General features: G+C 37.8%; 1 protein-coding gene across 5 annotated transcripts in view; it reads right to left on the minus strand.

Annotated features, from left to right (window-relative positions):
• The window catches only part of ME1 (malic enzyme 1), a 154,033-nt gene that overhangs the window by 117,500 nt on the left and 14,527 nt on the right, over window positions 1–22,006 (minus strand). Inside the window, exon 1 of one of the 5 annotated variants that reach the window (XM_064412543.1) lies at window positions 12,055–12,073. The exons of the other annotated variants lie outside the window; for them this stretch is intronic. The gene's annotated coding sequence lies outside the window, so the exon portion shown is untranslated. Of the gene's footprint in view, window positions 1–12,054; window positions 12,074–22,006 lie in introns of those variants that run through there. 5 annotated transcript variants of the gene reach the window in all.

Here is a 22,006-nt window from a genome sequence, read left to right on the forward strand (position 1 = left end):
ATTTTTTTACTGCTCCTTAGGCATAAATACCCTTTCAGACTCTCATTCGTACATGAAAAGCTCTGTGCATTTTCAAAAAATTTAACTCATTGCAAATAGACATAATTCTGAATTTGTCTCTCCATTTGTAATCTTGTGAAGTTTTGTAATTGTAGCAGTGATTTCTGTTGCTGCACATCATTCAGTACTCTTTTATTTTTTAATGTCTATTAATTTATCAACTCCACTCTTAACTATCTGTCCTCTGCTCATAATCTCTCATTCCCCAAAGCCCTTCATTGACAATGCTCTTGTAGGACAGTTACACATACATCAATACCCTTCCTCAGTTGCAATACTGAAAAAACACAAAACAGAATAAACAGCACAGCACATTTTGTATCAGACAGACTTTTGCACTGGCTTTCAACCACATTTTCAAGCAGTGCATGAAAAGACAGAAAGCACATTCAAAATACTTCAAGAGCTGTCTCAGCTTTCACAGAGAACAGAGACAAGACAAACTAGATTGCCTGACACACAGGGTTTTCTTCAGATAGAATACCTGAAGCTCATATAATTGCCAAGTTTATATAAACCTCTCTAGAAAAAGAGAGTGCACTAAAGCAATATGTACATCCTGTCCATGCACTAATGAGATTCAGCTTCACTGAAGGGCAGCCAGTATTCATTGTAGGATCTTTCTCCAATTTCTCCCAAGACCTAGCCATCTTCTGTTCTAGTAGATCAAAAATTTCATTTTTAAAATTTCCAACTCATTTAGAAGAATAGCTCATCTCCTCCTTTTGGCCTCACTGCAGGTGTGCCACAGAAGTATTAGCCTAAGAGCACGTAGAAGGAGGCTGGCTTAGAAGAGGAAACTATGTCCACATCCAAGGTTCTCTGTCTCACTGACTCTTTCATCAAGAAAGAGTTTGGAAGGGCAAAATCAAGGCTCTTAAGGCTTCAGGAGTTCAGGAGACAACCACCACCAGCAGTACTCAAGCTCAAGTACTTGCATGTATATTTGAGCCTCCAGTATCTGTGAAGGAGGAAGGAAGAAATGAGGAGGAAGGTGAAAAGGTATAGCAAGGATGTAGATCTAGAAGTACCATAATCTCTGAATTGCTGGTCTAATATACTGCTGGAGGAAAATTACAGTCTCTAGAGTATTTTGGGGATGGACAAGTAGGTTCATCACTCTCTCAGAGTCCATCAAAAAGTAAAACTCTCTCTGTTAAAAAAATCATTCTGTATATATAAATCATAAAAGTGCAGTAAACAAATTTCAAATATATTGTATAAAAAAGCACACAAGTTTGAGGGACTCAGATGTGCTCAATATCTGCTGCCACGGCCAGAAAGAGGAGAGGTGGCACTTTGCCACCCCTTGCAGGTTCCCACCACAGCAGTTGGTATCCCTGAGCAGAGACCAGGGAGCTCTCTGCCAGACAAAGCTCTGAGAAAACCTCACAGCTGCCTGCAATACTTGTCTGCTCAAGATCTGAATCATTTTTTTCAACAAATGAACTACAGAACCCCACAATTCCACTCTTAAAAATTCTGTTCTCAAAAACAAACAAAAAAAGCACACGCAAACAAGATGAATGCTTTTGGCTGGAAGACTGAAAACATTCTCCAATTACTAGGGAAGAGTTTTTTCCCCAACACATCCCAAATGAAAACTCAGTGGCATCACTTCTAGTTGCCAGTCACACATCATCCCACGCTGCTCACACCATTTCATGTACAAGTCTCCAGGAGAAATTCAACTGCAGAACTAGATGCAGTCCTTAGGAAACCATGATCTTTGGTATGCATGACTGTTTGCAGGCAATTCTTTTGCTGGTCAAGCTGTAGCCTTCAGCAATTTTGGCTTTTCATACTACACTAGTACTGTTAGGGAGGAATCCCAGTCAAAATTAGTTTCTTTTAAGGAAAACTACTTTGGCTGAGGAAGCAAAAAAAATGTATGCATAATCCTGCTAGGTATGAGCTACACAAAAACAGTTTCAGGTTTGGATTTATTCACTTCATTTATGCTTCATATACCTCACAGAGATGAAAAGTATCATTATTATTAACCCTCCCAGTTAAGAGTTTGCAATTCTTCAAGAGTTGCAATAGTATCAATTATAAATCCTAAATGTTTATGGCACCAATGTCATAAACATTTAAGACCAAAATATTAAAAAACCACACAAACAAATGAACTAAAAACACAACTCTGCAAAATTTCACACATTCAAAGAAATTTTTATAAACCTCTATAAAAATATAGAACATATGGGTTTTCAAGCATTTTAAGCTACATTTAAGAGTTCAATGATCTGCAAATCCCTTTGAGATATTTTATATAATTTGTGTTTTTTTGAAAAGCTGCCTTATGAACAGGCAAAAATAAAGTTTTACAACCATTTCCTCTCAATTTTTCATTTTTATTTTCCAACCACGACTCCAGAGAAATCAGATAAATACTTCTAATACTCCATGCCCAACACTTGTGTCAAGGCAGAATACACCAGGAAATACTTAGAATAACTAGTCTGAGCACAACACTCCATAATGAACTCATTCTGCTGAAAACAAATGTGGTTCATGGCAAGCAATTGGTGTTGGAGCAGTATATATGGCTAAAGATGTTTCTTCTGTTTTCTCTACCCATACTTGTCATGACTGCCAAAAACTATTACAAGCAGAGGCAGCTCATGCAGCTATTTGGGTGAACATCTCTTCTGCAACCAGTGCTTCAGACCACATCAGTCACAGGAAGTACCTCAGTAGGTAAGAAAAGGGACTGATTTTTTTTTTTTTTAATGATGCAAATTCATACACAGTTTTCTGTTAAGGTGGTTTCTTTCGGACCTGAAGAAAAAAATATTTCTGCAAAATGTCAGTTTGCATTAACTTACGTGTTCATGTTTCTTCTTAAGAATATTTGCTGTTAAGTCTACATACAAAAGAAGGGCTTGATATCTGAATCTTATTTCAATTTAAAAAAACCAAAATCCTCATTATTAAAATTCTGGAGAAAAAAAATCCTTTCAAATGGTGTTTATGAAGGCTAGGGAGAAAGATGACAAATACAAATTGATAAGAAGAAAAAATATGCTCAACAGCAGAAAGTTATCACAGTTCAAAGATGAAAAGCATAGAGTTAAGTAATGAAAACTGAATATGAAAATAAAAATTTTCTGCTGCAATCATCTGGCAACACATAGAGATGACAGCTTTGCTTTCAGAACCAAAGGACATCAATAACCATTTATAACGTACACTTTATTTAAAGTATTATTAGACTAGAAGTAGAAAAGTCACAGTGTGACAGATCTGCTATCTTTCAAAAAAGTTATTTTTCCCCAAAACTATGCTCAGGTTCTCTATCTGGCATTTCATGAGGCATATTGGTTAGTTCTGGATTACAAATCTCAGATTAAGGTTTAAAAATCAGTATCCTGACTAATGATTAACAGTCCATTAGATTCTCTGGCAGAGAAAAGGTGGTTTTCTTGCCTTTCTAACACACAGATCTTGTAGAGGTCTTGGCCTACCGCTAAAATCCCTGAATTAGCAATGAATCCTGCTAATTAAGTGCCTTCACTGGAGTTTGAAAAGCCAGACACAGACAGGCATCTACCCTGGTCAAGATGAGGAACAAGAAAAGCTAGAGAAGGAAGACTGGTGAAGAGTAAACAGCAGAAACCAACTGAGATACAGCATTTGTGCTCCTTTTGATAAGCCCCCATGCACAGGCATCCATCAGGACCTGCCAGACTGTGAGGCATGCTGAAGGTAAATTAAAATTTTTTAAAAATACAATAGCTGATGGGCACAGCTCTGAACATACAAGAAAAGAAGAAATTGTCCTAATTTCAGCTATAAAATACCCAAAGGCACAGGGCTTTATGCACTTTTCTTTAAACACAGCTTTTTAACAAGTACTTTATGTTGAAAAACTGTATCTAGACTTGTGGTAGATCTGCTGCAGTGTGTTGAACATACAATTTTTTTTCCCAGAAACATAAGTGACCTGAAGCCTACTCATAGCTCAATTCTAAGTCCATAGGATTTTCAAAAACAAACATAAAAATTCAAGTCAACAGAGGAAACTGAAACAAAAGTCAAAACCAGCTTCCAACAAGTAAAGCCCAGATAAATACAGTAGCTAATACACACACCCATGGACTTATAACTCAAAACAAACGCAGATGGCCAGAAGGAGATGAGACTTCTCTTGGCAAATTCATCCTGGGAATGTGTAGGCAGCTTGGCAGCCATGCCGTGAGCTGATACGGTGATTGCACACAAGCATGATTCAGACCAGCACAGTATAAATGACACATCACAGCATTCTTATTTTTACAATCCTTTAAGCTAAGGTAAACAATTATCTGAACTTAAGCAAGCAAACCAGTCTTAAGAAACTATTTCTATATATGTGTTTTATATATACAGATAGAGAATAAAATCTTTTTGCATTGCATAATTTCCCCTCACCCTGAGAAGACTGTATTACACAAACAGCAGACAGTAACAAATAAACAGTTAAAGAAGTTTACCAAGATAATAATGTACAAAAATATATTGCATGCTGTGCTTTAATGTAGGATGATGGCTTGGGTCTAGTTAAAATTCTAAATTTAGTTATTCATAAGCAATATAGGCACTTATCCATCCATGATAATTATAAGATAAAGTTAAAGCTCACTCTAGAACAAGTACTTTGCAATCACTAATCCAAATTGCTCCAATTACGATATTGACTACAGACCAAATTCAGATTTGCACACATAAGCACTTACTGAGAACTGGGAAGCTCAAAGGTATTGGAACAATAAACACTGCTCATTATGGCAACAGTATCAACTACAAATCCACTGCATAGCAGGCTACCACAGCACCAGGCAACAGCCAGGCACAACACTCCTCTGCATCTCAGGGGACACTAATTGCCTGTATGTGGCTGCTACATCAAGCTTCTACCATCCTTCTGACTCCTCAATCCACATGTCCCGTTGAAAAATCATACTACTCTGAATTATTCATACTGTTTGGGATACTTAATCCCAAAGCAGCTAGAGAAATTGCTAGAGCTGCATTTGTACACTTTCAAATCAGGGCTGGCTGTCTCAAAATGTGGCTGTCTCCCTGTTGCTGCTCCCACATTGGAGCTACAGAGAACATAGGCATGAGCAAACCGGGAGCTGGATCAATGGATGTGGTTATTTTTCATTAACAGCAACCTGAGTATGTTTGTAAGAGCAGCTAAATTAATAACAGGCTTACTAACTAATATCAGCTGTGGTCTGTGTGTCTCCTGACTCAATTCCCTAGCAGAGATATCCCAGCAGTGGAGAGAGACCTGTCTTGGCTCTTTTGGTTGCCCCTAGCAGACAAGAACAAACAGCCGCCTAAAACACAGTTTAAACTGTAGAGCCAGAGAAGCTGAACAAATATCCTTATGTTGGGGTTTGGGTTTGTTGTAGAGCTTTTTTTTTGTTTGTTTGTTTGGTTTGGTTTTTTGTTTTGTTTTGGGGGTTTTTTTTGTTGTTGTTGTTTTGGTTTTGGGTTTTTTTTTTGTCCGTGGATATTTCTGAGCCATTTTTATTCTTTTATAACTCCTTTGGGATATACTGACCCTCAAAGATTACTGCTTCGGAAAGCTCTGCCTATGGGAACCAGCGACAAGAGCAGTTTACCACATCAATTTGTTGAGCGTGTTCTTAGGACAGATTTTAATTTTCAACACAGCTTACCTATGTTATAGATTAAAAGCACCGGTTGTAGCCACGTCAGAGCTCTAGCCCCCTGGGTGAAGCACGGTAACAAAAATAATTTTGTTAATTACCACCTTTGTCAATAGTGTTTGTCTTCTAAAGATATATCAATGTGCTGATTTATTTTTAGATATTAAATTTATATAATAATAGCATAATAAATTATAATTTGAACAATAGTTGTTTTTAAAAAATAAAAATGTAAAAATAAAAAGAAAGTGGTTTTACTAGACCATATCTGAAATTCTACTTAAAATAACAATTTACTTGTATAGTAGATGCTATGAGTCAGTACCCTATATCTGTAATATGTAACTCCACTCAAAGGATGCTTGCAATGCTATGAGTGGAATAACTGACATGGAATTCCTATTTGCAAAGGGAATTTAGATGAAAATAATGACAGCTGACATAAGATATATTGTTAACTAGAATTATTCCAAACAAAATGCCAAATAATACCTCTCTAACTGTACAATTTTACAAATAAAGCACAGTCACCAGGCATGCAGTCTCCAATATACAATATTTACATTTGCAAAATCAGGTGTTATTTGAGAATCAGGCATGATTTCCATGTAAGTAGGAGAGGAATTTCAGTAACTGCCAAAAATTCCATCTGTCTGAAATAAGTACTTAACCAAATACAGGTTAGTAAGCCCTGAAATCATGAGGGGATTTGATAAACCTGATATGCTTAACAGATTTTATTGTTGCCTTTCAGAGACTAAACAGATTACCAACTACTGTATTCTGGGCTTCTGATAGGACTAAGCAACTAATTTCATTTCACTGGCATGATAAGCAATTACAAAAATAAATATTTTAAATACTCTAACACAGAGTTGTGTAGAGCAGAGAACAATCTCAATGCTATGCTCTTTGCTTCTACTACTACAATTGTACACATTCTCCCTACTGTCCCAAGTGGTGACAGGGGCACTGGCCAGCCTGGTGAACCACAGAGGTGTGACCTGAGAGCCCATGGCACTGTGGTGTTGAGCAACACCAGGCACACATTATCTGGTTACTCATGGGTAGTGTACTGTTTTACTGTGCCTAAAGTGACGTGTCTACTCAAAATTAGCCCTCTGGGCATCCTCCACAGACTGAGGACAGTCTGAGTGGGACCCTAGGTGGTGCCCTTTACTCTTTTTTAGGATTACAATGAACTATTTCAGTCAAAATAAACGGGATTAATACCTTCCATTGTCATAGGTAATCCTATAGTTAAAGTATTTCTATTACCACAGCTTGGTAATGTGATCTGTAAGTCTTTCTGTCATATACATTTATTGCATATATTGTATACCTATTGAGCATTTCCCATTTTACAGATGGAAAGTTACTTTCATTTAATTATCTCAGTCTAAGGTGTGGTAGTACATGTATACATGAAAAAAGCCTCTGTTTCAGGAGCTTGTTACACCAAATTGTGGCATTTTTTTCTCAGAACTGGGTAGTACTGTAGAACAAAGTGTAAAGCAACGTGCAAAATTTACACTCTGAATGTACCTGATCCATAAGCACAGCTTTAACTGCTGTCCAGCAGGTAGGCAGTCATTCACAGAGTCATTTTACTGTAACCATAGGCATCCTATTTGCAAGAGAATCCTGCAAATAAAGTACTTTCCTTCTTGCTGAAAAGTTACTGAGGATTCATGTTATCATGAACAAAGTGACACACAAATTTGCTAATTTAAGACTTTGAGTAAGCTCATTATTATTTTTGCATTTTGAATTCTTAAGCACTCCATCTAGTCATCAGTAGCCACAGTCATTACTAGAACCACAGGCTGAGACTATTACAGCATCTGAAATAACAGCTATGGGATAGAAGAGTACACATTGTCATACATCATACACCTTCCTGAAAACTGTAATCTTACCTGAATTTTGCTACAGTTTTTTTTGGTTCCATCCGTTTAGAAAAAGGAAGGAGGAAAATACAATGAAGGGCAAGATTGACTGGGCAGGCAAACTCTTTAAAACTCAACAGGGAAAAAAAGACACAACCAGTCTAAAAGTTTAGTGTGAGCTCTAATTTTGTAACCTAAAACTGTTACTTAGCCAGTTCTACAGAGACAGCAAAGTCATGCAAAGCCTTCCAGAGTATGCAAAAAGTCAGCTGATTGAAGGAAGATATCTACTAACAGCAGAACAATTCCATTTAAATTTGCTGCACCAGCTGCATTCGTATAGCTCTGCTTTTGCCAAGATGCAACCTGCATATCAATAGTATCTGCTTGCATAGAAAAGATTAGACTGAAAAAAATCACAGAAAAAGCTGTGATAAATGGGGTATATATCACTTTTCTTTTTATTTGACTGCTCTCCAAAAGAGCTTGACTCATCAAAGCAAATAGTAGACTGAAGTGAGCATTATGGAAACAAAATCTGAGTGGTAGTTAAGGAAAACAGCCATCTGATTTTGCTATCAGGCACACAAGAGTGCTACCTGAAAGAAAATTCACGAAAGTGAAAAAATGGCAAGAATCCCCTCTCAGGAGAACCGATGCAGTTCAAGTTACTACCATTTTCAAAGCAAACCAAGGATTAGTTGCCCCTTTATCTAACTGGGCTGCACACAGAAATTCAAGTCTAAAACAACATGAAAAGCAAAATTAGACAGAAAAAAATCCACAAAAACAAGACAAAACAAAACAGCAATCAACAAACTAATAACCAAATCTGTATATTAAAAAGCCATTTTCTATGTTGATGTTGAAAAATGTAACCTGACAGTAAATATTAAACTCAAGTCTATTTGAATCTAAAGGAAATATTACTCCTCTATTCTAACTTTTCGTATTTCCTATAATCTAATTATGCAGACCCATTATAAGATTTTTCTAGCTAGATAACAGAATAACCGCTCCCTTCCCTAACAGAAACTTTGATGCCAGACCTATCACTTGTATAAAATAAGAATATCGTGTTTAAACCTAATTAATCTGGAGTGAGCTTTAACCACTGTCCTTGGTGTAAAGTTGTTCTGGACACACTGAGTTAGCAGACCTATAAACACAGCATCTACACAAGACAGTATGGAGCAACCAGAAACACAGAGGAGGAAGAAGTTTTGAGACAAACTGGCAAAACACAGTATTTTCAGACTAATAGCTAAGGCATTTCACAAAAAAAAAACCCACCAAAAAGCATTTATGCAGTGAAGGGAGAGTAAAATAAGATGACAGATCTAAGGAAATACTTTTAACAGTATTTTTAAAGTCTTTCATGGGATCCTTAAGCTTAAGACACCAATTTGCAACATATTTTAGGCAACAATCAGAGATGCACTCCAGTTAAGAAAGATGAAGGATCATCAATTTTCACCAATTTTATAACCACTGAACTACAAAGTAACTCTGTCCATTTCATAATGTTAATGTGTCAACCAGACTAGTAACACTAGTCAACACAATATTAAGCCCCTTTCACACAAAATTGAACAAAAAATCCACTAACAAAACCAACTCAGAAACACATTTGTATTCTATTTGTTTATTGACTTCCACATTACAAACCAGCACACTCAACTTATTTTATTAGTTCCTAAAGTTCAAATAGCATATTCTTGTTACAGAAAATGGAAATATGCAAAAGACCACAGATACCAAGGGCTATATTAAGGAAAAAAATCCTCTCCAACAAAGTCCTAACAGAATTCCATGTCCCAGTGCATCCAAAGGTGTTGAACAAGCATCACTTCCAGCCCCGATCACTCAAGGGAAAGTTTCCTATGAGGCACATTGACTTTCTGTGCATTTTTATGCAAAAAGGAGGAGGGAGTGCTGGTTTGCTGCTACAATTAAATAAATTTTAGTGTTCACTAGGTACCTGCTGGTTAAAAGATCAGCTGAGGAAGAAAACCATAGTAGAGAAATATTAGTTCATCTAGGGCAGGCAATATAGCCGTAGCCATCACTGGGGTTTTGTTAGTTTTAGTATTTCTACACATATTTGAGAGTATATCTTATTTCCAGGCTCGAAGTAAGTAGATAACACTTCAAATGCATTTGCTGCACACTGCTACAGGAATTCCCACGGGAGAATGTCAAGGATCTGCACTGTCTTCAAGGGCAAAAAACAGGGAGATAAGAAAAGAAACAGGAACAAGAAAACCCAGCACAGACAGATTTTGACACTAACAGAAAATTTTCCATGTCTAGGTGTCATGCTTTTTCTCTAGAAGATTAAATAAAGGATCACAATAAAATGGCTGAAAAGCTCATATAACAAAACACATACTTTGTTTCTGAACTCAAATGGCAAAACAAATGGAACCAACAGTATTTCAAAGAGCACAAAAATCTGCTCTTTAGTTTTAGTCAACCAAACTGCCTTTGGGGGGTTTTAGACAGCTTATGGTAGGAACTTTAAGTGGAAAAGTAGACCAAATTCATCGTGGCTATTGTACCTTGGCTATTTATACTGTAGTGACACTGCCAGATGCTATTCAGACCATTTCACATGAAGGCGTAGGAGCCTTCAGATATTCACAATCACTCAATGACTATGTACTGAGAGCTTAATGGCAAGCTTCACAACAAAATAAAACCTTTTATTTCACCACTAGTCTTGGCTGTTTTGGCAAAGGTTACACTACTTGCTGTGTGAAGTGGGAGTGGCAACCTTCCAAACCAGGATGACTAGTTTCAAGAGGGACTAGTTAGACTCTCCTTCCCCAAAAGTGTTGGTCTCAAAAGTAGTTTCTGCTGTTGTACAGAAGCATCAGTTTTAAGTCTCTCAGTATAGCAAAGCAATCCTTGAAAGAAACAGATTTCTTTCACCAGTACTGGCATGCAAAATAAGACCATATGTCTAAGCTATAATATGCAAGATTTTCCAAAGACAGCTTATTTTTCTAGTAGGAAATGTAATTTACATAGACTGAACTTTAAGATTCGTTTACAAGATTCATGAGAAAAATTGGCTTCCTTATAGTACAGAAAAACCACTGCTCACAGGGAGCAAGCTTTAACACTGCAAAGTCACTAGTCTTACTGAGGACACCAACCCAATTTAGTTGTGTGTATCTGCCTCTCACAGTGGCCAAGAGAAGTAGCTGACTTTTCTAGAAGAAACGTAAGAATAGTAAAGGCACAAGAAGGAGTTGCTTGGAGCTGCTGAAAGAGCACGACAGTAAGCAGAGAAAGCAAGCCAAACTGGTGTGGCTGAAAGCAATGGGAATGGAAAAGTTAAGCAGAAGGCCCAAGCAGATGGGGAATGAAGAACCAGCAAAGCAAGTAAAACAGTAACAGGATTTATTTTCAACTAATAACTGAAAGAGAACTCAAAGGTAGGAGTCACAGACAAAATAGAGCAAGTCCAACCTGCATAAGGAACACTAAGATCAGAGAACACACACGAATGCAAATGTGAAGGCTGAAGAAATGAAGCTCAGATGAACACAAGAAGGAAAAAACAGGTGCTGCAAGTAATTGTGCCAGAAGAGTTTTGGACTGCTGCAATCTGCTTCACACACACTGCACACACAAAGAACCTTACTTTGCCGTCTGTTCCTAATTATGCCTGGATTGAAAGCTCAAATCACACTGCAAAAGGCAACATTTCTTTTCCCAGGCAGGGGTGGGCAGCATTATCCCACTGGAAGCTCACAAGGATGAATCCAGAACCCCAGTCGGCTTTCAGCAGGAATTATAAATCACACAATTTAGAGGGGAATATGAAGTCCCTCAAACAAATCAGGCACCCAAAACACATCATCAATGGGGAAAGCATCTCCCAGTTTGGCAAGCTTTTAAAGCTGGAATCTTTAAATTACTGTATTGAACCAGAACTATTTATTAGTATTCTGTAAAATGAATGCTTTTGTTTAATAGCTTAAACTAGTCTATCATTAGTAGTACTACAGAAAACACTAAAAATCCCTCTACTAGATACTCTTAACTTCTTCCACATGTGGGAGAATTAACTGAGAGGCATTCAGAGATTTCTAACCTTTTACATTCTAAAGTAGAGACACAGGTTGTGAAAGGTATATATACGCAACTCAAATAAACACAGATAATTAGAAAATTCTGATTGTATGTGTCCAGAATCCACATTTATCCTGTTACACATACAGACATATTCTTGAAAAACTAGGTAACTTCCTCCATAGACTACACAATTTGCCAAAGAAACATCTTCTGGCACAAACAACAAGAAGGAAAACACAATTTCAAAGTAAAAGTAATTAAGTCTCAAAGGTTTTAGTTTGGGTTGCTACCTATGATACTATGGTATCTAATGTTTTCATTTCTCAAGTGTCAGTGATAGCCAAGTTTGTTACCTAAAAGTAGGTCAGGAGAACCTCTTGGCTGAGCTCATGTAGCTCTGCAGATCAGTAGATCTTGTACTAACAACTGTGTCAAGTTTGAATGCCTTCTCATTCTTTGCTATCAGTTACACTGTTAAAGAAATCTGCCTGTTCAAAACCAAAAGCCAGTCAACTCACCTCCTTCTAAGAGGAATTTTACATTACAGGAAATTCACAGACCTTGAGAAATAAAACATTTATGCTTGTTTGTTTCAGATGAAACCTTGAGTGAAAATACACAGCACTGGCAGAAGTCCACAATAAAATTCCAGAGATTTTAGCATACCTTCTACAAAACTTATCTAGATCATTACGTATGTTTTCACTCACTTCAGACAAATGCACAACAATATTACAAAAATCACCATTGCTTATTCTGTTTACAAAACAACAGTTCTTTCTTTCTGCTCTTTGCTTTCTGTAAGCTTTCCAAGCATTTGCACTGATTTTAGACATATGGTCTGACTTCAGGGGTGGATTATTTAATAAAGAAATTGTAACATCCATAAATAATACTGCAGGCAGCTTGAATAAAATCCAAGTAAAAGAAAACACATCACTGTATGTCTTCTTCCTCCATCATCTCTCCACAAATCCAACCACATGCTGGGCTCTGAAACAGCTGACCATAAACTGAGAATACCTGCTCAGGTTAGTACTATATGATAAATAATTATCATTGGAGAGGGAGCAGGTCTAGACTGGTTCCTATTGTTTGATTTTCTTTTTTCCTCTAAAGAGAGGAAACCACTAAAATACATCCTGAGCTTTCTCCAAAGTTAGACAGGAAAAAAGTCATGCCAACATCAGACAGTTTTAAGGGGCCTTAATTCATACATAGCCAGACATACAATGCCCTACATAGGCTTGTTTTTAGGGGCAGATATATATTAACTGAAAAATCCCAAACTTGTTTCCTCCTTTGATAAGAGCACTCACAAAAAAAAGTTGTAGTTATTACTTTGTGGATGTAATGAACTCACCCATCACTTAATATTTTCCTGGCAGCTAGTCCCCATTAAAGCAATTATAAACTTTACGACTAAAGTATTTAATTTAGAAAAAAATTTTGCCCTTAAGTTGATAGAATGTCCATGAGAGATATAAAACCACAGATGACAACACTTTACACTAGTCCCTATTGGGTTGAGAAATGAAAAACAGAACAACAGATAAGAAATAATGGGATTTCTCAGGTTAATATCTTTTAGTAGCACCTAACCTGCACATATTTGGCACTTTGGCTGTATCAAAATGAAAACAGAAATGCTGGTTTTAACCAGATAATTTAAAGTCCCATATAAACCATAAAACCATTGCATACTTAACCATCTGAACCATCCTTACCCATTTATATTAGCTTTCATTGCTCCCTAGAAGTCAGATGTCACTACTATGAATCAATTTGAACAAAGTCTTTTTAAAAATATGGGAAAACAGTTAACAACTGGACAAAAGTTTAAGAGAACAAATGTTTATAATGTACTTATCCATGAAGTCCTAAGCATTATTATATGAACAGAGTTCATGACAGTCACAAATATAAGAGAATCATGCAGCTTGGAAAGGCCTTAAGGAGGTCCACTGGTCCAGCCCTACTCAGATCAGGTCCAGCTGGGCCAGGATGCTCAAGGTCATCTCCAGGTGAGTAGTGACTCTCTCCAAGGACAGAGATTCCACTTCTCTCTAAGAAGCCTCCCACTGCACTTGACTGTCCTGCATTCTTCCTTCTATTTCTCCTCAGAACTATTTCAAATTTCCCACACTCAAGACTTGTCTTTGTGGCCTCTGATTCTTCCACTGTGGTCACCCAGGTCTCTTCCTACAGGCCTTCTTTCTACTTGTTTCCCAGTCCGTTCTCTTGCACAGAGTTATTCCATCCTAATTGCTGGGCTGCTCATCTGCCTTTATCTAAATTCATGACATTCCTGTCAGCCCATTTTTCCATCGTTTCTAGGTCACTCCAAAAAGCAGCTTGCCTTATAACATGTGCAGTCCTCAGGCTTGCAGACAGTGCAGCATTACACAGCTCTCTCATTACACAGCTTATTCATACAGTTGCTAAATTGCTCAGCCCATTATGCTTTAACCACAGTATTTCATTATCTGAAATAACAATTTTGTTCTACTTCCCAGTGGAACAGAAATCATAAGTAGAGCATAAAAGTAGTGGTCTGAACTGAGCAGCTCTCAACATTGCTCCCAAGTTTCCTCTCATACAATTAAAATCTAGAACAAGCCATGTGTAATTTCAGTGATACCCCTGTGAATTTCAACTTTCTCCTTGAAGGCTTTTCTCATAACATTGAGATATGTGTTCTTTCCTTATCTTCCCTAGGCATGGTTTGCCTTCCTTCAGCCTCTATTCCCCTGTGGTCTTTGACAGGATTTTCTGGATTGTGGCGTTCGGGTTTGGATTCGTATTTTGTTTCTAAATTCAGGTTTTTAGCAATTGAAAGTATAAGTTTTAAATAACTCTTTAAAAATAAAAAAAAAAAGTTGCAGAAATATTTTCTGAAAGAAAATTTTAAGTATTTATTTTCACATTCTTATTTTAGAAAATGAGTAAGAAGTTCTAAGAAACCTCTTCTAACTTCATCTTTTTCTGGGCAGAATATAGCAGTTAATTTGTTTCTCTGTTCAACGGGTGAATAATCTGCAAAAAAATAAGACACAATAAATATCTGATAATTACTATCAGCATTACTGGGTTTATTTGAATCAAACTTTTCCATTTTGAGGAAAGCTTTTGTAGCATCATCTACTGGTCTTCCATGAGAAAATTTTAGTTGGGATTATGAAAAGTGGGAAAATTAATCTAACCTCATTTTCTCCTACTAACAATATCATTTTATCCATAGTTTAATGTAAACTAATGTAAATTACTAATGGCTGAAAGACAGACATCTCATGTTCTTTGTATTGTCCTAATTATAATTAATATTGCTTCTAAGGTAGAGCATAGAAATATTTATAGCCTCAACATGATTTTTTTTTTATTTCAGCATTGTTCTTAGATAATTAGAGACAGATCATTTTTTTTCCTCAGTATATATATTGTGTTTACTCACATTATTTGACAAATTAGAAAAAAAATCTAAAGTCTGACTTTGTAAAAAATGACATTGCTGGAGGGATTTTTTATGTCAATTCAGAGCCTTGAAGAGTTGTAAGCAAAAAAAGAAACAAACAAAAAAAGCCAGTGGACACTGCAAAAACATTAAAGAACACTGATTCTGAGAGGATTATCAAACCTACCAATACTGCATTGTTAAACAGCTCCAAGAATCACAGTTCAACAATAATTCAGTATCAGTTAATGGATTTATATATTTTAAGGTAAAATTTCAGAAGACATCATTTTCATCTGCATACAGGAAAGTAATTGAGAATATTATTTTTTTAAAACACTACAGATAGTAAGAAGTGTCAGCAAAGGAGGAGGGAGAGAGAGAGATGCCTCTCTCAGGGATGTTGCTTCAGCTCCGACTCTGCAGACACCAAGTCCCAGCAGGGCTCTGTGTCTGCTCTTGTCCAACACAGGACCAGCCCACACAAAGCCAACACAGACAGCTGTGCCAGGCTGGATCACGTGAAGGGAATCACAAACTCCAGCCAAGCAGTTACATGAGCAACATCCCTGCTGGAAGTGCCAACACAAGAATGCTTCTGGAAGATCACTTCCTGGTGTCTAAGACAGCAGCAAAGCTATGCTGACAAAACACTTCCTCCTGCAAGGCACGCATCCCATCTCCATGAGAGGGCTCTACTGACACAGCTGCTTCAGCAGAGCCTCTGTTCAGCCCTCCCCGAAATCACTGCCCATCCCTCCCCAAGAGAACCTTTGAGAGCTCTTCACGTCATTGCCATAAAAAACAAAGCGAGTCTGGTTAAATAATTTTTGGTCTGTATCTTGTTTGTGCTGAACAGCCTGTGTGAACCACCCTTTAACATACACACTCACAAAAAAACTGCTCCAATCTGGTCACACATTTGCAACCAAATGAAATGAAAACTAATATATAACCCTGGTTAATGCAGTACCATGTCTGAAATTAAGAGTGTTGTTACTCTCTTTGCTTAAGGGAGAGCCGATAGCAATGTCACATGTCATTTTTTTCAAGTAGAGAAGGGGAAATGGAACATCAGTCAGGACACTTTTGCAGTAGAACACACACAACCAGAAGTGTTCCAGCCCCTTCGATGAGGTGATTCTTGCATGCACTTCACCAGCTTTCTCTTCTAGAAATACAAGACACTTAACTACTCTGACAAAAAAAAACATTCTGGAAACCTTTTAGGCTGGGACACTTAAAAATGCTGAAGTACACAATTTGTATTCTGCCTTGGTTTTCAAAACCCCTCACCAGACCTGCTCTATATCCTATAAATGAATATTTTACATTGTCAAGGATTCATGTCTAACCATCAGAAAGATTTACAGAACGATGTAAAAACAATTTTCCAGGTGATCATTCTATTACAGGACCTTTTAACTCTAGAAGTTTTTTCCTGGGTATACACACAGCAGTGAACCAAAATAAGAATGAGAGGATAATCACTAGTACTAATGAATATAAACATTCTTGTATGTTCTTAGCTACACTTCCCATACTATGAGAATGCATGGGAAAGCTGGCCTGCAGATGGTTTTACAAGCTATCAGAACATGGTTTACACCTAAAAAGCTGGTTCTTTATTCTCTTCTTCAATTCCACATGTTGGTAAAACAAGCTCTAAGATCCCTTTATTAATTTGTTTTATGGGGTTTGTGCCTTGAATGAATATGCAGAAAAGCGTATTAATGGAGGACCTACAATTTTTTTTTCAAAACCAGCAGGGTTTGGGAATTTAAATGCTGTATTTTGCTGCCAGCATGAGGAGCTGCAGAGAGATTAGGATCCTGGCAGCAGGTCAGCAATGGGTAAGGCTGATAGACCAGCCTTTCTCATCCACTGAACCCTAGATCAGATGCAACTGTATTTGAACTGGCACTAAGCAATAGCAAGACAGATTTTATGACATTATTCTATCAGCTTAACAGCATAAAGGCACTTAGCTATTTAATTCTTTTTAATGGCTCCTATGAAACAGTACTTTATCAAGACATTAGACAGGAAGATAGCAATAGCCATCCAGCAGTGGAAAGAGATGCAGGAATTTGAGCACTTGGTTTGATCTCTGTATGTCACTAGTAACATGTTACTAGTAGCTATGGACATTGGACCCCACCTAATTTTTAGAACACCAGTTAAAAGTAAGCACAGCAGAAATATTTTCATCACTCTAACTCACAGACCCTATCTTATAGTCACACAGAGCAAGCACTGCTCCCAAGTGAGGTTTTCACTACATATAAGTGGAAAAAGCAATACATGGTGTACATAGGAAGGTCTACATGTCAATGTTTTTCACTATTTCATCATTACATTCTAGCAAATCACATACTTCTCTCAACTACAGCAAATTATCTGTAGGTAGCAAGCCAGCAGTATTTTAAGTTGCCTTTGCTAGTTTTAACAACTCACTCAGCTGGGGCAGATGACAGCTTGGAAGAGAAATGACAGGACACTCCCAGGAAAGTGCTGCCTGCATTTTGGTGCATGTCAAATCTCACTGATCTTATTACAGGTGAAATTCTCTCACTTCCTTGTTATGAGAAGGATGGTTGCTCAAGCAGAAACAAACCACAGTATATCAGCACTAACTTTAAGCCCCAGCAAGATCATAAATTGCATCTGATCACAGTGAAATTTGTATAAAGGCTATTGTCTTCTCTTGCATGGATTTAAACCACAGCATATATCTGTGTACATTTAAAACATTCAATGAAACATTTTTACTGCACTAAAACATGATGGGCCCTACAGAATTGCCTAAACCCTGACAACTAAAGGCTTTGAACCCCTTATTTCTTAATGATACATATTAGGTACATGCACATTAGGTATTTTGCTTGAACTGGAGGCAGACTTTTGAATCAAATTTCCTGGCTGTCACCACTCACTGTATTTTGCTCATGTTATGGAACAGTCTCGTAGCACTTGAAGTGAATTCTGTTTGGATAAAAACTAGTTAGAAATAGGTTCCAGGAGTTCATCTCATATGCCTGAACTGTATGTAGATGTTCAGTTCATGGGATCAGACTATAGTTAGCTCAAAAGTACAAAAAAACCCCAAACCAACCAAACACAAAACCACCACAAATATTCTGCTGGCTAACAAGGCAAACAAAACAAACAAAAAAATAAATGAATCCATTTTTAATAGCTCCAAGCCTCAAAATCTCATTAAAAATCTTCAACATTATATATTGTGGATGTCTGATCTACAGATCTATGACATTTGCTATTGAAAATACAGGCCATCAACCACAGCATTTACTATTTGCATACTGTTTTCAAATCTATACATGTGAGCACATAACTTTATTTAAGATGTAAGAGATTGGTATGGAAACTATTTTAATATGACCACAGGCTATAGCAAGTGTTATGTTTTTCTCTCCAACAGAATAAAGAAAAATGTCACATTCTTTTTTATTACGTACTTGTTAGATTTCCATTGACATGTTAACATAAGCAAGAATAATATGATTAAATTATTCTGAGTTGTGCAGTCATAAGAATTGCACATGACTCAGAGAAACTGCAAATTGAAAAAAACAGCTGTACCTCCAACAGGAACTACAGCAACAGATTTTGGCTTTCTCTCTGAAGAGCTTCCTGAATAGTGGGGATTCTGACTCATGAAACCTTTTTTTGGTGCTACTTCTACTCTATTATCATTGATTAAGTCAAGTGCAGCCCCAATATGTCTTCTTTATTGCCAGCCAAGCTTTACAGTTTACTCATATCTCTTGTAACTCCATATTTATCAAACCTCTAGCAGACAAGTTTCTTCTCTAGTCATCAAGATTGCTGAGCCTGTAGAGCTCCAGCTTGTTTGAAGGTCTAGAACACAACAAGGAAGGTGGTCAGTTGGCCAGTAAATGCCATGGAGGTCGCTTTACACCTTTGAAATAGACAGTACATTCAGCAACCTTTCAATGCAGTGGGAAAAGCTTTTTAAGGAACTCAAAGGTAAAAGTATACAGGCACCCCTCTTTCCTCTAGGCTATAGATGCACCAGGCTCCTTTTGATCTGGCTGCATTATATTCGTACATGTTGCAGTATTTTGAAGCTGTCCCTGCTTTGAGGAAAAAGCTGCACTATAGAAGCTCCAGGGGTTCCTTTCAACCCAAATTATCCTGTGACTCTGAGTCTCGGTTTCTAAGCTGCTATTAGGACATCCAGAAAACACAGAGAATCCAAGCAAAACCTAAAGCTGTAAAACAGCTTTAAGAAAGGTACTTGGCCTGGGAACAGCTGTGAGCTGAAAATACACAGAAAAAACAGAGAACTAAAGATTCCAAATATCAGACGCAGAATTCTAGCAAGACCAATTATACCTTTTTTCAAGTGAGTGAAATCAGTTATGACAGCAAGACAGACCATGCTTTGAACTCTTAACTACAGCAACCTATCTGTAGGTTGCTAACCAGGAGAGTTTCAAGTTGCCATTGCTAGCTTTTGTACTACTTTATTTAGCAACAGAGGTAGTAGCTACTTTAATAATTCACTCAACTGGAGCAGAAGACAGCTTGACACAGTTCCCGAGGAGGCTTTGAAAAGCTTCCCTTTATGTCTCCTCTGCAGCACACTTGGACTGTGGCTTGCAGTTTAATTTCCAAGCACCAAAACCTAAATTAGCTGAGGAGAGCAAAAACAACTAGGGTAAAGAAAATAAAAGAAATAAAATAATCACAGCTTAGTTGCTCTGTAGACCCAGACAGACGGTTCTCAATGTGTGAAATTAAGTTCTTTAGTGATTATGGGATTGTTCACTTATTAGTTATTAGAAGAATTCCTTTAACTTACTATGAACAATTTTGTTTCAGAAACAGCCCCAGATGGCCTTCTCTTGGGCCAGAAAGAGCAAGACTGGATGAGAACTAGAGGGTTCTGATAGACCTTCCCCTCACAATAGCTACTTACACAAACAGAATGAATGTCTACTGGAGTAAGTATTTCCCCAGCTTCTAGAGGAGCTTCCCTAATTACTCTGTATTTGCTTTACAGAAGTGATGATTTCAAAATCACACACACACAAAAAAAAAAAAAAAAAAAAATCACACTTTTAGAATTCCACAAATAGCGGCAGGGGAACCAGAAACAAAATTACTTCTCTTTTCTTAAAGTATCCCAAAACTTGCACAATATTGCTAAGAGACACCTATTCAACAAAATGTACAAGTTTGACATAGAGATCATACACATAGGCAATATGTATGCAAACATTTCCTCCTCCTGCTGCTGTTTTTATAAGAAGAATATAAATGCTCAGCCAAGTAATTAAAATCTCTGAATGCAGCAGGTAGCAATAACAGTAATCCCATACCAGGCTGACAAACTGTTCTTGTATGTTCCTTGAGTACATACAAGATAAGTTTCTAGATCACAGTTCCCTGTTCTTATGATAGTCTTTAATCGCCGTCATTTCTGCTAGAAGAACAGGACAAGACACAAGCAATCCAGAAGATTACTGGGAAGTGTCAGAGATGATACAGGAGATTCTGGGTGAACTAGTCAGTGGTGATGCAAAACTGGATTGGCTTTTCACAACTTAGGAAGACCCGAGTGCGAATACAATAATCAGTGCCAGCCTTAGATGTAATGACCATGAACTACTACAGTTCAAGATCATAAGTGAACAGAAAAAGGCAAGCTGGAAAACACAGAATGGACTTAGGCCAAGGGTAAATCATCCCTGATCAACCTGACTGTCTTCTATGGTAAAATGACTGCACTTACAGACAAGTGAACATAGGATATGCCATTTATGTCACTTTAATGAAGGCTTTGACAATTGGATCCAAAAAAATTAATGTACCCAAGTTGGGATACTACAGTGTAAATGGGTGGGCAACCAGATGGGTAAAAGGCTGCTGTAGGATGATGGGGCTAAGAAGAAATCAGTTAATGGGTTCCACTGCACCTCCCACTAAGAGTGCTGCAGGAGTCTGTAACAGGACCTGTCCTGTTTAACATCTTTATCAACGACCTGGAGAGCACAGTGGAGCACAAAATCACCAGGTGTGCAGGTGGCACCAAAGAGGGGCAACTGTGGATATACACACATAAGAGCAGAGCTGGCATCCAAAAGGACTTAGCCTGGAGACATGGGCTGACAGGAACATTATGAAATTCAACAAAGACAAATGCAAAATGCCGCAATCCAGAAAGTAAACAATACAGGCTGCAATGATTCAGGCTGGCAACAGACTGACTGGCTGGGAAGAAGTGGGTCTGTCAAAAAGGACATGGTGGACAGCAAACCGAGCAGGAGCCACTGGTGTGCACAGGCAAAGGCAGCCAATAGTATCCTGGGCTGTATCAGCAGCAGTATGGTACGACATGGGCTGAGGGAAATGACCACCCTGCTTACCTGGCACTCATTAGACTGCAGAGTCCAACTCTGAGTCCCTAACATTGGAAAGACACCGACAGACTTGAGCAAGTTCAGTAAAGGGCCCCCAAGATGATTTGGACTGAAGCACATCCCCCGTTATGGAACTAAGATTTTTTAGCCTGGAAAAGAGAATGTTTTGGGAGGAACCTAGAGCAGCCTTCCAGCACCTATGCAGAGGCTATCTAGAAGACAGATTCAGGCTCTCTACAGCAGTACACAGCAGAAGGACAGGAGACAACAAGCATAAGATAAAAGAGAGGCTCAGACTAAATATAATGAAAAAAGAAATTCCTCTTGAGTACAAACACATACATAGGTTGCCCAGAGGAGCTGTACAGTTTCTATCTTAGAGATTTTCCTGACCTGGCAGAATACAGCCCTGAGCAATCTGTCCTGTCTCCATATCTGACCCTG

This window comes from Passer domesticus, chromosome 3, assembly GCF_036417665.1.
Source record: "Passer domesticus isolate bPasDom1 chromosome 3, bPasDom1.hap1, whole genome shotgun sequence".
In the NCBI taxonomy this organism is placed as follows: Eukaryota; Metazoa; Chordata; class Aves; order Passeriformes; family Passeridae; genus Passer; species Passer domesticus.